Here is a 19,907-nt window from a genome sequence, read left to right as displayed (position 1 = left end):
CACTGTGGTGGGATTAACAACAAGATTACATTTAAAACGGTATAAAATACATGTATGTTTGAGGAATTTTAAATTATGAGATTTCTGCGCCCTGCACTTTCACTGGCTGTTGTCATATCGATCCCGTTAACGGGATTGCAGCCATATTAAACAGTTCCCCCATGATCTCTTTATGTTATTAGCTCCTGACTCAGGGTAAGGGTAGAGGGGGTTATTTCAGTGTCTGCACCATAGAACACAGGTATCCTGTCCTGGCAGTATCGAGATGCAGGAAGGAGAGACCCGGGTTGAGTTGCACTTGATATTTGGTCAGGGGGTTAAAGACATACAGTGCCTTCAGAAAGTATTCATGCCCCTTTACTTTTTCTACATTTTGTTGAGTTACAAAGTGGGGTTAAAATGGATTTAATTGTAATTTGTTGTCAAAGATCTACACAAAACACCATGTAATGTCAAAGTGGAAGAAAAATTCTAACATTCGTTAAAAAAAATATATATATATGTAGTGAAATAAATTACTAATATATTGGTCACTAATAGGTCAGTATTCAATCCCCTAAGTCAATAAATGTTAGAATCACCTTTAAGCAATTAAGGCTGAGTGTCTTTCTGGGTAAGTTTCTAAGAGCTTTCCACACCTGGATTGTACAACAATTGCCCATTATTATTTTCAAAATTCTTCAAGCTCTGTCCAATTGGTTGTTGATCATGGCTATACAACCATTTTCAGGTCTTGCCATAGATTTTCAAGTAGATTTGAGTCAACACTGTAACTTGGCCACTCAGGAACATTCACTTTCTTCTTGGTAAGCAACTCCAGTGTAGATTTGGCTTGTGTTTTAGGTTACTCTTTTGCTGAAAGCTGAATTCATCTCCCAGTGTCTGGTGTAAAGCAGACAACCAGGTTTTCCTCTCGAATTTTGCCGGTGCTTAGCTCCATTCTATTTATTTTTTTATCCTGAAAAGCTCCCTAGTCCTAAACAATTACAAGCATACACATAATATGATGCAGCCACCACTATGCTTGAAAATATGAAGAGCGGTACTCTAATGTGCTGTATTGGATTTCCCCCCAAAAAACACTTTGTATTCATGACAAAAACTGAATATCTTCGCCACATTTTTTTGCAGTATTATTTTAGTGCCTTGTTGCAAACAGGATTATGTTTTGGAATATGTTTATTCTGTACAGGCTTCCTTCTTTTCACTGTTAATTAGGTTAATATTGTGAAATAACTACAATGTTGCTGATCCTATCACAGCCATTAAGCTCAGTAACTGTTAAAATCACCACTGGCCTCATGGTGAAATCTTTGATCTTTGAGTTTCCTTCCTTTCCGGCAACTGAGTTAGGAACGACACCTATATCTTTGTAGTGACTGGGTGTATTGATACACCATCCAAAGTGTATTAAATAACTTCACCATGCTCAAAGGGATATTCAATGTGTGCTTTAAAAAAATATATATACATTTTTTGACCCATCTACCAGTAGGTGCCCTTCTTTGCGAGGCATTGGAAAACTTCCCTGGTATTTGTGTTTGAAATTCACTCTTCGACTGAGGGACCTTACAATTATATGTATGTGTGGGGTACAGATAAGGTTGTCATTCAAAAAACTAATGTTAAACACTTTTATTGCACACAGTGAGTCCATGCAACTTGTTAAGGGACTTGTTAAAGCACATGTTTTACTCCTGATCTTATTTAGGCTTACCATAACAAAGGAGTTGAATAATTATTGTCTCAAGAAATTTCCACTTTTCATTTTTTATTAATTTGTAAAAAAAATAAAAAATTAAACAATTCCACTTTGACATTATGGGTTATTGTGTGTAAGCCAGTGAAAAACAAATCTGAGTTTCATCCATTTGAAATTCAGTATGTAACAAAAATAAATTGGAAAATGTCAAGGGGTGTGAATCCTTTTTGAAGGCACTAACTCAGCTTTTTTTCTCAGCTGGAATGTGCAGTCACTGCGCAGGACGGCATGCCGCTACAGTCTGTTTTTCACACATAGACCATTCTTTCTACAAATGTTCGTCCAAGCCCTTCTTCTAGATTTTCCCATCATGTGTTTATCGGTCGTGGCTCTTAAACCAAAACTCCCACACTGGAGTGTTGTTTGTGGAGGCATTGGCACCCTGGGCAGAAAGTGTCCTGAATTTTGTTACAGACAGCAGATACAGTTGAAAGTTTACATACACCTTAGCCAACTACATTTAAACATGGCCCCACACGTACCTCTAGGGGTACCCTCCCCCACTGCTCAACTGACACAGTGGCGCACAGAACGCAAAAATATTCTTAGAAATATTTAACCTCCACACATTAACAAGTCCAATAGCTCAAATGAAAGATAAACACCTTGTTCATCTAGCCACCAAGTCAGATTTCTAAAATGTTTTACGGCGAAAACATAGCACATATTTATGTCAAACCACCACCAAAAATAGGCTAATTTACATAGCCATTTTGTAGAACAATAGATGCAATCACAAAAGCAGGATTAAAAGAAAAATAATTCACTAACCTTTTGAAAATCTTCATCAGATGACAGGAATAGGACATGTTATACAGTACATTTATGTTTTTTTCAATAATATGCAAATTATATCCATAAATCACGGTTTACATTGAAGGTCATGCTCAAAAAATGCTACAACAATGCCCGGAGAAATTATGATAACTCTGCCAGATAACAGAAATACACATCATAAACGTTAGTATAGTTAGAAAGATACACTTCTTCTTAATAAAACAGCTGTGTTACATTTATTTTTAACGTTACAGTATTCGTTCACTTGTCAATAATATGAGACGGCACTCATAGATTAGCAATATGGCTTCGCTATTTCGGAGTCCACAGAAACACATAATAACCACATAAATATTCCCTTACCTTAGCCGTTGTTCGATCAGAAGTCGTGGAAGAAGTCATACTTACCAAAACCAGCGTTTGCCTTTCAAATGTGTGTCTTTGGGTTATCGAACGAGACTAATTTCGGCTGAAAAGCACTCAAAAATCTATGGGTTGCGCATCGAAACTTCAAAATTACATATTATATGTCGACTAAACTGGTCAACCTAAGTTCAGATTCGAGCTAAAACATGTTTTAATCATATATAAAAGATATAAGCTCGAAAGGAGAAGCCTACGTCGTTTGGTGGATCTTGGAACAAAGAGAGAGAAATTGCAGAGGACATCGCGCTGAAGAGATAGAAACTGTTTCCAGATCTGTAGCTGGTTGGGAAGGGTGGGGGCGATGACGTCAAAGTTGGGCCAACTTTTCTGATGACAGAAAGAGTTTGGAAGAATGGATGCCCTGTGAGTTCTGCTTTACATAGAGACATAATTTGAACGGTTTTAGAAGCTTTAGAGTGTTTTCTATTAAATAATATTTATTATATGCATATATTAGCAATTTTTTACAGATTTTTTGTCAGTTTACTATGGGCACGCATTTCTCCTACGGGGGCAGTATTCTGCCATAGCCTTAACAGGTTTTAAACTCAGTTTCTCACAATTCCTGACATTTAATCTGAATAAAAATTCCCTGTTTTAGGTCAGCTAGGATCTCCACTTTATTTTAAGATTGTTAAATGTCAGAATAACAGGAGAAAGAATGATTTATGTCAGCTTTTATTTCTTTCATCACATTCCCAGTGGGTCAGAAGTTAACATACACTCAATTAGTATTCGGTGGCATTGCTTTTAAATTGTTTAACTTGGATCAAATGTTGTTTCGGGTAGCCTTCCACAAGCTTCCCACAATAAGTTGGGGGAATTTTGGCCCATTCCTCCTGACAGAGCTGGTGTAACTAACTGAGTCAGGTTTTTAGGCCTCCTTGCTCGCACACACTTTTTCAGTTCTGCCCACAGATTTTCTATAGAATTGAGGTCAGAGCTTTGTGATGGCCACTCCAATACCTTGACCTTGTCATCCTTAATACATTTTGCCACAACTTTGGACGTAGGGTCAAGTATGGTCATTGTCCATTTGGAAGACCCATTTGCGACCAAGCTTTAACTTCCTGACTGATGTCTTGAGATGTTGCTTCAATATATCCACGTAATTTTCCTCTTCCCTCATGATGCCATCTATTTTGTGAAGTGCACCAGTCCATCCTGCAGCAAAGCACCCCCACAACATGATGCTGCCACCCCCATGCTTCACGGCTGGGATGGTGTTCTTCGGCTTGCAAGCATCGCCCTTTTTCCTCCAAACATAACAATGGTCATTATCACCAAACGGTTCTATTTTTGTTTCATCAGACCAAAGGACATTTCTCCAAAAAGTACGATCTTTGTCCACATTTTGCAAACAGTAGTCTGGCTTTTTATGGCTGTTTTGGAGCAGTGGCTTCTTCCTTGCTGAGCGGCCTTTCAGATTATGTCAACATAGGTACTTTTGTAGCCGTTTCCTCCAACATCTTCACAAGGTCCTTTTTGCTGTTGTTCTGGGATTGATTTGCACTTTTTGCACCAAAGTACGTTCATCTCTAGGAGACAAAACGCGTCTCCTTCCTGAGCGGTATGACGGCTGCGTGGTCCTATGTTGTTTATACTTGCATACTATTGTTTGTACAGATGAGCGTGGTACCTTCAGGCGTTTGGAAATTGCTGAAAAGATGAACCAGACTTGTGTTGGTCTACACATTTTCTTCTGAGGTCTTGGCTGATTTCTTTTGATTTTCCGATGAATGTCAAGCAAAGAGGAACTGAGTTTGAAGGTAGGTCTTGAAATACATCCACAGGTACACCTCCAATTGACTCAAATTATGTCAATTAGCCTATCAGAAGCTTCTAAAGCCATGACATAATTTTCTGGAATTTTCCAAGATGTTTAAAGGCACAATCAACTTAGTGTATGTAAACTTCTGACCCACTGGAATTGTGATACAGTGAATTATAATAATCTGTCTGTAAACAATTGTTAGAAAAATTACTTGTGTCATGCACAAAGTAGATGTCCTAACCGACTTGCCCAAACTATAGTTTGTTAACAAGACATTTGTGGAGTGGTTGAAAAATGAGTTTTAATGACTCAAACCTAACTGTATGTAAACTTCCAACTTCCAATGACTCCAACTATAAGCCTAAATGTTTCTTTAAACAAAATCTTGTTTATTGGAGTGCTGACACTAATCTCTAGGGAACTGTGAGTATTTTTGATTCATGTGCAGAACACGATTGTGTGGTTTTGGGGGAATTGAACGGTGAACATACAAATTAGCCATATTATGTATCTAATTATGTATTCATTACATCACCTGTCAGATTAAGTCACTGTCCTCAGGACTTCTGTCCAACTGAAATATGATAATTAAGAACTACTCTGGCAGCAGATGAGGTGGCAGAACTCATACTATACATTATGTAGATTTCCATATGAAGGAATACCATAGTGTGATGGGCATCAGATGGCCGTCACTGTATTTAATATAATAATATGACAGTGATTAAAACGATTAGCCCCACTGACTCTGATCAGAGCCCATCTTTTGATCAGAGCCCATCTTTTGGCACAGACCCTATCTGTCCCATCTCTAGCCCAAGGCATAGAGAAGCTGTTCCATAAGGCGACTATAACTACTCATACTTAAGGTTTCTGAGTTGGAGCAGTGTGGCATGGTTTAGAGAGAAACAGTGATTTAAACGCTCAAACCAGGGTTTAAGAACAGGATTAACAACAAAGGACTGCCAATCAATATCTTAATCTACCAAATGCTGCAAGAGTTATAACAAAGGCCAATAATCGTGTTTGTTACAGCATTCTACTTTAAAGGAGACTAGGCTCACCCTCAAGTAAACAAAGTTTAAACTAAGTTATTCTTAGAAAATACTTTTAACCTCAGTTATGGTTTTCATCTAGCCCATTAGGCTATAGATAGCTACTTCTCATGCCTAGAGAGTTGTGAGGTTATTGCATTTTGACTGAACTGAAAAGGACAAATAAAAAGTAAGAAAAGTAGACTAGCTTCTTATGGCTAGGGGTTCTCCGCTCGACAACATTCCACTGAAAAGGCAGCACGCGAAATTCAAAAATATTTTTTACAAATATGAACTTTTATACATTCACAAGTGCAATACACCAAATGAAAGAAACTTCTTGTTAATATTCCCATCGTGTCCGATTTCAATAAGGCTTTACAGCGAAAGCACAACATATGATTATGTTAGGTCAGAGCCAAGTCACAAAAACACACACAGCCATCCAGCCAAAGAGAGGAGTCACAAAAAGCAGAAAGAGAAAATGAATCACTAAGCTTTGATGATCTTCATCAGATGACACTCATAGGACTTCATGTTACACAATACATGTATGTTTTGTTCAATAAAGTGCATATTTATATCCAGATATCTCAGTTTACATTGATATGTTCAGTAATGTTTTGCTTCCAAAACATCCAGTGATTTTGCAGAGAGCCACATCAATTTACAGAAATAGTCATCATAATATAAGATACAAGGGTTACGCACAGAATTAGAGATATACTTCTCCTTAATGCAACCGCTGTGTCAGATTTCAAAAACACTTTACGGAAAAAGCAAACCATGCAATAATCTGAGTACGGCGCTCAGACAACAAATCAAGCCATACAGATATCCGCCATGTTGGAGTAGGAAGTCAGAAATAGCATTATAAATATTCACTTACCTTTGATGATCTTCATCAGAATGCACTCCCAGGAATCCCAGTTCCACAATAAATGTTTGATTTGTTCGATAAAGTCCATCATTCGTCCAAATACCTCCTTTTTGTTTGCGCGTTTAGCCCAGTAATCCAAATGCTCAATGCGCGATCGCTTAGTTCATACGAAAAGTTTTAAAAAGTCATATTACAGTTCGTAGAAACATGTCAAACAAAGTATAGAATCAATCTTTAGGATGTTTTTATCATACATCTTCAATAATGTTCCAACCAGATAATTCCTGTCTTCAGAAATGCAATGGAACTCAAGCTAACTCTCACCTGAACGCGCGGTCAGCTCATGCCACTCCTCCAGACCACTGACTCAATCCCCTCTCATTCTTCTCTCCTTTACAGTAGAAGCATCAAACAATGTTCTAAAGACTGTTGACATCTAGTGGAGGCCTTAGGAAGTGCAATTTGACCCCATAGACACTGTATATTCGATAGGCAAACCTCAGATTTCCCACTTCCTGGTGGGTTTTTCTCAGGTTGCCATGAGTTCTGTTATACTCACAGACATCATTCAAACAGTTTTAGAAACGTCAGAGTGTTGTCTATGAAAATGTACTAATGATATGCATATATTAGCAACTGAGTAGCAGGCAGTTTACTCTGGGCATGCTTTTCATTCAAACGTGAAAATGCTGCCCCCTCTCCCAAACAGGCTAGGCTACTACAAGCACCGAAACTGTTAACCCAGTCCGTTTTGAACATTTATGGTACAGCAGGCCTATGCCAACTGGTGGCTTGTGGCCGAATTTGGCTCCCGGGTGATTTAATTTGTTGGACATAAAATACTGTAAAAATTAAAGCAAATTGGCTCTAAGTGATTTTCATTTAGTAAATCTGTTCCAAAGTATTCTCACGCATAATAGAGAGATATGTAACCATATACAAATTTAAGCGAGGTTTGACATGGTAATGTTTTATTCAAATATTATACACTACATGACCAAAGGTATGTGCACACCTGCTCGTTAAACATCTCAGTCCAAAATCATGAGCATTAATATGGAGTTGGTCCCCCCTTCGCTGCTACAACAGCCTACACTCTTCTGGATAGGCTTTCCACTGCATGTTAGAACATTGCTGCAGGGACTTGCTTCCATTCAGCCACAAAAGCATTAGTGAAGTCGGGCACTGATGTTGGGCAATTAGGCCTGGCTCACAGTCTGCGTTTCAATTCATCCCAAAGGTGTTTGATGGGGTTGAGGTCAGGGCTCTGTGCAGGCCAGTCAAGTTCTTCCACACGGATCGACAGACAATTTCTGTATGGACTTCACTTTGTGCACGGGGGGATTGTCATGCTGAAACAGGAAAGGGCCTTCCCCAATCTGCTGCCACAAAGGAAGCACAGAATCGTCTAGAATGTCAGTGTTAAGATCCCCCTTCACTGGAACTACGGGGCCTAAACCATGAAAAACAGCCCCAGACCGTTATTCCTCCTCCACCAAATTTTACAGTTGGCACTATGCATTCGGGCAGGTGGCGTTCTCCTGGCATCCCCCAAACCCAAGTTTGTCCATCAGACTGCCAGATGGTGATGTGTGAGTCATCACTCCAGAGAACTGACAAACTAGCAAATGTATTCACTGATATTGTCAACCTCTCACTGACAGAGTCTGTAATACCTACATTTTTGCTCTTTATTTAACCATCTTACATATAAAACCTTATTTGTTCATCAAAAATTGTAAATAGCTCACCACAGGTTAATGAGAAGGGTGTGCTTGAAAGGATGCACATAACTCTGCAATGTTGGGTTGTATTGGAGAGAGTCTCAGTCTTACATCATTTTTCACACACAGTCGATGCCGGTATTTCGTTTTCATGCTAGTGAGGGCCCAGAATCCCCTCTCACATAGGTACATGTTTTCACATAGGTATGTGTTTGAAAGGGCATCCGTGTCCAAAAATCCCCAAATCTGGCAGTGGCTTCTGATTAAATGAAATTTTCACAGAACCGCTTGTTGCAATTTCGATGAGGCGCTCTTATTCAGACAGACATCGGTAAGTAGACTGAAGGCAGGGCATGAAAGAGATAATGAATCCAGTTGTTTGTGTCATCCGTTTCGGGAAAGTACCTGCGTAATTGCACACCCAACTCACTCAGCTGCTTCGCAATATCACATCTGACATCCGTAAACTTGAGATAATTTGCACACAAAAAAAATCATAAAATGATGGAAAGACCTGTGTGCTGTTCTTGTTAATGCAGAGAGAAGCGCTCCAACTTAATCATAGCCTCAATTTTGTCCCGTACATTGAATATAGTTGCGGAGAGTCCCTGTAATCCTACATTGATAATTCAGGTGAGAATAACACCCAGATAGGCCAGTCGTGTGAGAAACTTGTCATCATGCAAACGGTCAGACAAGAGAAAATGACGGTCAGTAAAGAAAACATTAAGCTCGTGTCAATATATTGACCCTTGATAACCAGCGCACTTCTGTATGTTGTAAAAGCATTACATGGTCGCTGCCCATATCATTGCATATTGCAGAAAATACTTTGCTTTAACAAAGTTAACCATTTTCACTGTAGTGTGCAAAAGTCTTTCAAGCTGTCAGGCATTCCCTTGGCAGCAAGAGCCTCTCAGTGGTTGTAGCAGTGTACCCAAGTGGCGTCGGGAGAAACTGCTTGCATGCGCGCGTTACCACTCCACTATGTCTCCCCGTCATGGCTTTTGCGCCATCAGTACAGATACCAACACATCTTGACCACCAAAGTCCATTGATTTCACAAAGCTGTCCAGTAAATATCCTCTCCTGTTGTCCTGGTTTGCAGAAGAGGTCATCTTCCTTAACTTCCTATGGTATAGGGGACGGTTGCGTCCCACTTGGGCAAAAAACAGGGAAACTGCAGCATGGCAAAACAATTATATACAAATCTTACTTTCATTAAATCACACATGTAAGATACTCAATTAAAGCTACACTCGTTGTGAATCCAGCACACGTGTCAGATTTTTAAAAGTATTTTCGGCGAAACAGAGACCAAAAAAAGATATCTGAACGGTTATTCCTCTGGGTTTTGCCTGCTACATAAGTTCTGTTATACTCACAGACATGATTCAAACAGTTTTAGAAACTTTAAAGTGTTTTCTATCCAAATCTACTAATAATATGCATATCTTATATTCTTGGCATGAGTAGCAGGAAGTTGAAATTGGGCACATTATTTATCCAAAGGTGAAAATGCTGCCCCCTATCCCAAAGAGGTTAATTGACCCCCCATATACCAGGAGCTGTGCCAGGCCCGCCACGTCTGTTGACTCATCCAGCTGTAACGCATAGAATTCACTGGCTTGTATGCGAAGCAGTAATTGTTTCAAAACATGTCCTGCCATGTCACTGATGCGTCGTGAAACAGTGTTGTTTGATGGAGACATTGTCTGTATAGTTGTCCTTTTCCCCCAGCAGCAGGAAGAATTAAGTCCTTCAAAATAGTATGGATCTTGCCTGTCCTAGCCACTCGGTAGCTCACCATATAAGACGCTTTTAGCCCCTTCTTATTAATGGTGTCACGAGTCCGACCGAGGGTGTTTCCTTTTCCCGGACGGGTGGCGCTCGGCGGTCGTCGTCACCGGCCTATTAGCTGCCACTGATTGTTTTTCCTCCCCCTCCTTGTATGTTTAGTGGTAGCACCTGTGTAGGGTTAATTAGTTTGTCTTTATTAGACAGCCGGCCCGCCTGGTTGTTGTGCGGGATTATTTCTATGTAACCTTCGGCTCTGTTGTAGAGGTACGTGTTTTGTGCCTGGTCGTGATTTGTTCCATTGTACATTTTGATTCCCTGTGTTTGGGAACGTTACTTTTGTGAGCACCCTGTGGTGTGTTAGGCGCTATTAAAAGACGCACATCATTGAACTCTCTGTCTCCTGCATTTGACTCCACACCCACGCACCTATCAAATTGAATGGAGTCAGCAGGAGCAGCAGCCAACCCTCTCCCATCGATGGAGGAACGGGTTCTCCACCACACCACCGTCCTCCATCGGATCGGATCCGCGATGGATCAAGTGATGGAGAGAATGGACAGATGGGAGAGGAGTGGTCTCCTCTCTCCACCTTCGGCACCCACGGTTCTGGACTCTCCATCTCCCGACTCCAGCACCCTCCGTCTGACGCTACCGAAGGCTTATGATGGAGCTGCGGCGGGTTGCCAGGGGTTTCTGCTTCAGCTGGAGCTATACCTGGCCACCATCAGACCCACTCCCTCAGGAGCAGAGAGGGTGAGTGTCCTCATCTCCTGCCTCACGTGTCGTGCTCTGGAGTGGGCGAACGCAGTCTGGAATGGCCCAGACTCAGCGCGGGAGCACTACCCAGAGTTTTCCCGCCGCTTCCGTGCCGTGTTTGATCACCCTCTAGACGGCAGAGCGGTGGGAGAACGACTATTTCATCTCAGGCAGGAGAGGAGGAGCGCCCAGGATTACGCGCTGGAGTTCCGGACCTTGGCAGCCGGATCTGGGTGGAACGACAGGGCCCTCATGGACCACTACAGGTGTAGTCTCCAAGAGGACGTCCGCCGGGAGTTAGCGTGTCGGGACACCACTCTGTCACTGGATCAGCTGATTGACATGTCCATTCGACTGGATAATCTGCTGGCTGCCCGCGGGCGTTCAGAGAGGGTCCTGTGCGTTCCACCACCCAGCCCCTCCGCTCCCATTCCGATGGAGTTGGGAGGGGCTGCGCCGAGGGGTACCGGAGGAGGAGGCCTTCCCTGCACCAACTGTGGTCGGAGAGGACACACGTCTGATCGGTGCTGGGGGGGTCCGTCTGGGAGTAGAGATGGCAGGCGGAACGCTTCTCGTTCACCCCAGGTGAGTCAGCATCAAACTCACCCAGAACCCCTTGTTGGCCACATGTTTGTCTTAACCTTTTTCCTTCACTTTTTTCCCTCTTCCCAGCATAGGGCGCTAGTCGATTCAGGCGCAGCTGGGAACTTTATGGATCGCGGACTCGCCCTTAAGTTAGGGGTTCCGCTGGTGCCGATAGATTCTCCTTTCCCCGTGCACTCCCTAGATAGCCGGTCATTAGGGTCAGGGATGGTCAGGGAGACCACGGTCCCACTGGACATGGTGACGCAGGGGAATCATAGTGAGCGTATCAGTTTCTTTATTATTGATTCGCCTGCGTTTCCAGTGGTGCTGGGGACTCCCTGGTTGGCCCGGCACAATCCTAAAATTTCGTGGAGACAGGGGGTTCTCCAGGGGTGGTCAGAGGAGTGTTCTGGAAGGTGTTTGGGAGTTTCCATCGGTGCCACGTCGGTGGAGAGTCCAGACCAGGGTTCCACGGTGTGCATTCCCCCCGAGTATGCCGATTTGGCAATCGCTTTCAGTAAAGTGAAAGCGACTAAATTACCACCTTATCGACCGGGAAGGGATTGTACGATAGATCTCCAGGTAGACGCTGCGCTTCCCAAGAGTCACGTGTACCCGCTGTCCCAGGAGGAGACGTTGGCAATGGAGACATATGTCACGGAGTCGCTGGGACAGGGGTACATTCGGCCCTCCATTTCACCCGTCTCCTCGAGTTTCTTTTTTGTGAGGAAAAAGGAGGGAGGTTTGCGTCCGTGTATCGATTATAGAGGTCTAAACGCCATCACAGTGGGGTATAGTTACCCTCTACCTCTCATCGCTACGGCGGTGGAATCGTTCCACGGAGCGCAGTTCTTCACAAAACTGGATCTCAGGAGCGCGTATAGTCTGGTGCGTATTCGGAAGGGAGACGAGTGGAAAACCGCATTTAGTACTACATCAGGCCACTATGAGTACCTCGTCATACCGTATGGGTTAAAAAATGCTCCAGCCGTTTTTCAATCCTTTGTAGACGAGATTCTCAGGGACCTGTGCGGGCAGGGAGTGGTTGTTTATATCGATGACATTCTGATCTACTCGGCCACTCACACCGCGCATGTGTCTCTGGTGCGCAAAGTGCTTGGTAGACTGCTGGAGCATGACGTATACGTCAAGGCTGAGAAATGCGTGTTCTCTAAACGAGACGTCTCTTTTCTGGGATATCGCATTTCCACCTCGGGGGTAGTGATGGAGGGTGACCGCATTAGTGCCGTGCGTAATTGGCCGACTCCGACCACGGTAAAGGAGGTGCAGCGGTTTTTGGGTTTTGCCAACTACTACCGGAGGTTTATCCGGGGTTTTCAACAAGTTGAAGGCGCTGTTCAACAAGTTGAAGGCGCTGTTCAACAAGTTGAAGGCGCTGTTCACTGATGCGCCCGTGTTGGCGCATTCGGACCCCTCTCTAGCATTCATAGTGGAGGTGGACGCGTCCGAGGCTGGGGTGGGTGCCGTGCTATCACAGCGCTCGGGTACGCCACCAAAACTCCGCCCCTGCGCTTTCTTCTCAAGGAAGCTCAGCCCAGCGGAGCGTAACTATGATGTGGGGGACCGGGAGTTGCTAGCGGTGGTTAAGGCTCTGAAGGTGTGGAGACACTGGCTTGAGGGGGCTAAGCACCCCTTTCTCATCTGGACCGACCACCAGAATCTGGAGTATATTCGGGCAGCTAGGAGACTTAACCCACGTCAGGCAAGGTGGGCCATCTTCTTCACCCGGTTCCGGTTTACTTTGTCTTATAGACCGGGCTCCCAGAACGTAAAGGCTGACGCACTGTCCCGCCTTTACGACACGGAGGATGGGTCCACTGAACCAACTCCCATCCTTCCCGCCTCAAAGTTGGTAGCCCCAGTGGTATGGGAGGTGGACTCGGACATCGAGCGGGCGTTACGGGCTGAACCCGCGCCTCCTCAGTGTCCAGCGGGGCGAAGGTACGTGCCGCTTGGTGTTCGGGACAAACTGATTCGGTGGGCTCACGTCCTACCCTCCTCGGGTCATCCTGGGGTGACAAGGACATCGGGGAGCCTTCGGGGGAGGTATTGGTGGCCTACGTTGGCTAAGGACGTTAAGGGTTATGTCTCCTCCTGTTCAGTGTGCGCTCAGAGTAAGGCTCCTAGGCACCTTCCTAGAGGGAAGCTACAACCCCTCCCCGTTCCACAGCGGCCATGGTCACATCTGTCCATAGATTTCCTGACCGATCTTCCGCCGTCTCAGGGGAACACCACGGTTCTAGTGATTGTGGATCGGTTCTCTAAGTCCTGCCATCTCCTCCCGTTGCCCGGTATCCCTACAGCCCTACAGACTGCGGAGGCGTTATTCACCCATGTCTTTCGGCACTACGGGGTGCCGGAGGACATCGTTTCTGATCGGGGCGTTCATGGAACGCTTGGGGGTCTCCGTCAGCCTGACCTCCGGTTATCACCCCGAGAGTAATGGGCAGGTGGAGAGAGTGAACCAGGAGGTAGGTAGGTTTCTGCGGTCGTATTGCCAGGATCGGCCAGGGGAGTGGGCACGATACATTCCCTGGGCTGAAATGGCTCAGAACTCACTACGCCACTCCTCTACTAACGTGTCCCCTTTTCAGTGTGTGTTGGGGTACCAGCCGGTCCTGGCACCATGGCATCCGAGCCAGACCGAGGCTCCTGCGGTGGAGGAATGGGTACAGCGCTCCAAGGAGACCTGGAGGGCCGTCCAGGACTCTCTACGACAAGCGAGTGGACGGCAGAAGAGGAGTGCTGACCGCCACCGCAGTGAGGCCCCCGTGTTTGTACCGGGGGACAGGGTCTGGCTCTCGACCCGAAACCTACCTCTCCGCTTGCCCTGCCGGAAGCTGGGTCCGCAGTGTGTAGGGCCCTTTAAAGTCCTGAGGAGAATAAACGAGGTGTGTTATCGATTACAACTCCCTTCCTATTATCGTATTAACCCCTCGTTTCATGTGTCTCTCCTCAGGCCGGTGGTGGCTGGTCCCCTGCAGGACAGTGAGGTACCGGAGGTCCCTCCCCCCCCTCTGGACATCGAGGGGACCCCGGCGTACACGATCCGGGCCATTCTGGACTCAAGACGCCGGGTGAGGGGCCTGCAGTACCTCGTGGACTGGAAGGGGTACGGTCCGGAGGAGAGGTGCTGGGTACCGGTGGGGGACATCTTGGATCCCTCCATGTTGAGGGATTTCCATCGCCTCCATCCGGATCGCCCTGCACCTCGTCCTCCGGGGCGACCTCGAGGCCGGTGTCGGCGCGCTGCGGGAGCCGCGCGTCAGGGGGGGGGTACTGTCACGAGTCCGACCGAGGGTGTTTCCTTTTCCCGGACGGGTGGCGCTCGGCGGTCGTCGTCACCGGCCTATTAGCTGCCACTGATTGTTTTTCCTCCCCCTCCTTGTATGTTTAGTGGTAGCACCTGTGTAGGGTTAATTAGTTTGTCTTTATTAGACAGCCGGCCCGCCTGGTTGTTGTGCGGGATTATTTCTATGTAACCTTCGGCTCGGTTGTAGAGGTACGTGTTTTGTGCCTGGTCGTGATTTGTTCCATTGTACATTTTGATTCCCTGTGTTTGGGAATGTTACTTTTGTGAGCACCCTGTGGTGTGTTAGGCACTATTAAAAGACGCACAGCATTGAACTCTCTGTCTCCTGCATTTGACTCCACACCCACGACACCCGGAGCATTACAAATGGTATATGCTGCTTTTACATGTCTTACTAATCTAAAGTTGTCTTAATTCTCGCTTAAAAAAACTCCTGAGGCTTACTTTTCAAATTGGCATGTTTTGCTTCTAAATGTCTGCACCAGAGTGAAGGTTTCATTGAGTTGTGAGAGTACTTTTGCACATATAACACACTGTGGCTGAGGAAAGGCACTACTCCTAATATAAGTGAACCACAAATCAATGTAGTTCTCATCATATTTGCTCCTCTTCGATGGTCCAATCTCCCTATCTGCTGTTTGGTGCTTTCACGGGTAAGGGGGCAGTAGCTCTTCGGCTGCATCAGATTCACAACTGTCAGTGTCCATGCTAGCTGGGCTAACAGCAAATGTAGAAATAGTTATGCTAGCATTGGATGGGCTCGTGGAAGCAGAACAAGTTGTGTCGTCGACAGGTGCAGGTGTAGTACTGCTGGTAGTAACAGTACTACCAGTAGAGCTGGTATGTGTCTCTATGGACGCAAGCCTTACTTTTTTTTAACCATTCATCAATTTTCAAGCAAACGGAATGAGCAGCAGCTATGTTTGGCCACATATGGACCATTTGTGGAATTCCCGCGAGAGAGTAACAGTTAATTGGATGTTAATTGTTTGACTAGGCTAGCTGTATTTGACGTTTGCGTTGTTATTTCGCTGAACACTAGATGGTTTCATTTTATTTTTGGTAGTGAAACGAGGCTACTCAGGCGAAAATAAAACCTCACCCAAATGTATAGCCACGTTGGAAAATATAAACGGACTGCTTGAAAATGTGAAGAATTATATATATTTTTATTCGCATACCACCCCAACAGATCCACAGATGACACAATCGCACTCCACACTGCCCTTTCCCACCTGGACAAAAGGAACACCTATGTGAGAATGCTGTTCATTGACTACAGCTCAGCATTCAACACCATAGTTCCCACAAAGCTCATCATTAATCTAAGGACCCTGGGACTAAACACCTTCCTGCAACTGGATCCTGGACTTCCCCTTCTGTACTCCCTTTTCAAAAACGACTCCAACACCATCATTAAGTTTGCTGACTACACAACAGTGGTAGGCCTGATCACAGACAACGATGAAACAGCCTATATGGTGGAGGACAGAGACCAGGCAGTGTGGTGCCAAGACAAGAACCTCTCCCTCAGTGTGAGCAAGACAAAGGAGCTGATTGTGGACTACAGGAAAAGGCTGGCCGAACAGGCCGCCATTAACATCGACGGGGTTGTCGTGGAGCGGGTGGAGAGTTTCAAGTTCCTTGTTGTCCACAAACACACCAATACAGTCGTGAAGAGGGCACGACAACACCTTTTCACCCTCAGGAGACGGAAAATATTTGGCATGGTTCCCCAGATCCTCAAAAAGTTCTAAAGCTGCACCAGAGAGAGCACCCTAACCGGGTAGCCCTAACTGCGTACGACACTGGGGCAAAGGTTCCTGCCATCCAGGACCTATATACCAGGCGGTGTCAGAGGAAAGGCCAAAAAATTGTCAGACTCCAGTGACCAAAGTCATAGACGGTTCTCTCTGCTTCTGCATGGCAAGCGGTACCGGAGTGCCAAGTCTAGGACCAAAAGGCTCCTTTACAGCTTCTAACCCTAAGCCATAAGACTGCGGAGCAATTAATCAAATGGCAACCCGGATTATTTACATTGACACCCCCCCACCTCCATTTGTTTTTACACTGCTGCTACTCGCTGTTTATTATCTATGCATAGTCACTTCACCCCTACCTACATGTATAAATTACCTCAACTAACCTGTACCCCTGCACATTCACTCGGTACCAGTATTCCCTGTATATAGCTTCGTTATTTTATTGTGTTAGTTAATTATATATTTTTTTACTTTAGTTTATTTTGTAAATACTTTAACTCTTTCTTGAACTGCACTGCTGGTTAAGGGCTTGTAAGTAAGCATTTCACAGTCAGTCCTGTTCTATTCAACGCATGTGACAAATAAAGTTTGATTTGAACGTGTTTCCACTTCTCCAAAGTCCAATGGCAGCGAACTTTACACCAATCTAGCTGACGCTTGGCATTGCGCATGGTGATCTTAGGCTTGTGAAGCTCCCAACGAACAGTTATTGTGCTGATGTTTCTTCCAGAGGCTGTTTAACTCAGTAGTGAGTGTTGCAACCGATGACAGATGATTTTTATGCGATTTAGCACTCGGCGGTCCCATTCTGTGAGCTTGTGTAGCCTACCACGCCGCAGCTGAGCCGTTGTTGCTCCTAGACATTTCCACTTCACAATAACAGCACTTACAGTTGGCCAGGAAGCACTAGCAGGGCAGAAATCTGACGAACTGAATTGTTGGAAAGGTGGCATCCTATGATGATGCTACATTGAATGTCACTGAGCTCTTCAGTAAGGCCATTCAACTGACAATGTTAGTCTATGGAGACTGCATGGCTGTGTGCTCGATTTTATACACCTGTCAGCAACGGGTGTGGCTGAAAGAGCCAAATCCACTAATTTGAAGGGATGTCCACATACACTATATATACACAAAAGTATCTGTGTGTGCTTCTTGCGGTCTACAAATTATTTTTAATAATTTATCCGGCCCTAGTTGATGATCGCTGCCATAGTCATTGGCTTATGTCATGTATGCTATTTCTAAACAGTCTTGCCTAGCTAAAATATTTGAACCCTTGATTAATTTTAAGCTAAGATATTTCTTACTTTTTTATTCCAAACAGGTTTTAGACCATGTCATAGCATTACCTATGCTGCATCCCTAGTTATGTGGTTTACTGTATGGATAAAAGGCAACATTGTGCTGCCCTCTTCATTGACCTGCCAAAGGCTTTTGATACTGTTGATCACTCACTGCTAATTCAGTCTTTCTTCAATTGGCCCGAGACCAGTCTGCATGTAACCGCTTTAAAAATCACTTGACCGATATAACTCAATGTGTATCTACTGATGGTGTTAAATCAGGTTACCTGTATATTACGAGAGGTGTCCCGCAGGGGTAGATTCTGTGTCCTGTAAATATAACTGATGATATGTACTTTGGATGGTGTCCATATTGATCCGTGTCACTGTTAACAAATATCTGGGCTTCTGAATAGATGAAAAGCTGTCTTTCAAAAAGCATTTTGATGAGTTAACTAAATGTCTATTTACTTTTCTTGCACCTTATTTGTGGAACAAGCTTAAATGTTCTTAAACTAGATGTTTTGGTGTCTCTTGGGCAATCCTGAAAGATGATTGAGGACCTTATTGCTGATGAATGTGTTTGTTTTTATGACCATGTTTTTCTTCCTATGTGCATTTTGCATTTAGATTTTGATGCATGTATTTTCTGTAATTTATGTAATTCAGGACTCATCTGTAAAATATACATTGGTTTCAGTAGGACTACCTGATAAAATAAAGGTGAAATAAATAAATACAAACTGTATGGTCACGTGTTCTCAGATATTTACAAATCGTTGTAAATGTAATGATATGGGGAGCATTCTGTAGACTAAATGTTCTTAAAACCAACGGAAAAATTGGCTAACTTGCAAGGCTATTTAAATAAGTTTAGGAATTTATACACAAACGTTAAAGCTGTGCGCACAGCTTTCTTCCCCAAAGCACATGTATAACAGCCTGTCAGAACAGTCACGTTGTTGTAACCTAGTTGTTCACATGTTTTGACGGGGAAAATTACCTTTTGGTAAAAGATTTATGGCAAATGAAAACAAATTACCTGTCAGAAGTCCAATGAATGGAAAAGAGGTGCCTGTGGAGATTAGATGAATAACAAAAATGCTTGGGTCGCTGCCTCCGCCCAGTGCGCTCCTTCAGATGCAATGTTTCAATTCACCGACACAAAAAGTCTCCTTTGCAAAACTGATAAAACACGGTTAATGAGCGTACTTAATGTACATACATTTGTTAAAAAATAATGAAAATCTGGTCCTGAAATGTTTCTCCTGAAACATCCAACAAAGTTTTCGTAGTCTAGTATATCTGAGCGTCTGGTGAGGGAGGAGGGGGTTAGGGGTTGGTCTGAGAAGAAACGCAATCTGCCCTCCAAAATTACCCAGCTACTGAGAGGTAAACAACCTTACAGCCAACTCTATTTTGATTTTAGATTTCCCCAAACAAACGCAGATTCAGTCACCGAATTACTATAGTGTTGGAAAACGTTAAACATTTTAAATGCATGAACTGTGTGCGGACTGAGGGAGCACACCCATAAATCTATCCTAGGCAGCCGATAGTGCAAATCTAGCTCAACTATCGTCTAGGTTTGATGTGCATTGCGTGTAATACACTCGTGTCCCCTGTGGACCGGCTCGTAAATAGAGCATCCTACATTCAGACTGCAAAGGCATAATCAACCTCATTAACCGTCTTTAATGTCGAGCCGCTTAAAAACAGGAAAATGTGTACTAATAAAACTATTTTTCACCACCATTTTCATATTTTCGGACAATTTGTTGTACACCGTGTTCAGTCAAGAGTGTGCACCATCCTAAATCGAAAATACATGAGAACGCTTGCTTGTTCTGCCCACTATGATTAATTTGCTCCCATTGGAAACGACAGCCTGTGGTCTATCTTGGGTTAGTTCTACAAATATTTGATGATGCCTTTGCAGCTGAATGCCGCTCCATGGGGGACACGAGTGTATTACCGGGAAGGCTCATCAATCCTAGACAGTAGTG

At 44.2% G+C, this 19,907-nt stretch overlaps 1 protein-coding gene across 4 annotated transcripts in view; it reads right to left on the bottom strand.

Moving 5' to 3' along the window:
• LOC109907242 (FXYD domain-containing ion transport regulator 6) overlaps positions 1–19,469 on the bottom strand; it is a 30,576-nt gene extending 11,107 nt beyond the window's left edge. The window contains exon 1 of one of the 4 annotated variants that reach the window (XM_020505114.2): positions 18,944–19,469. The gene's annotated coding sequence lies outside the window, so the exon portion shown is untranslated. The remainder of the gene's footprint in view (positions 1–18,943) is intronic. The other 3 variants (XM_020505123.2, XM_020505106.2, XM_020505132.2) reach the window with 3 other exon arrangements.
• Between the last annotated feature and the right edge of the window lie 438 nt (positions 19,470–19,907).

The sequence above is a fragment of the Oncorhynchus kisutch genome, linkage group LG2 (assembly GCF_002021735.2).
Source record: "Oncorhynchus kisutch isolate 150728-3 linkage group LG2, Okis_V2, whole genome shotgun sequence".
Lineage (NCBI taxonomy): Eukaryota > Metazoa > Chordata > Actinopteri > Salmoniformes > Salmonidae > Oncorhynchus > Oncorhynchus kisutch.
This window is presented reverse-complemented; position numbering and strand designations above follow the sequence as displayed.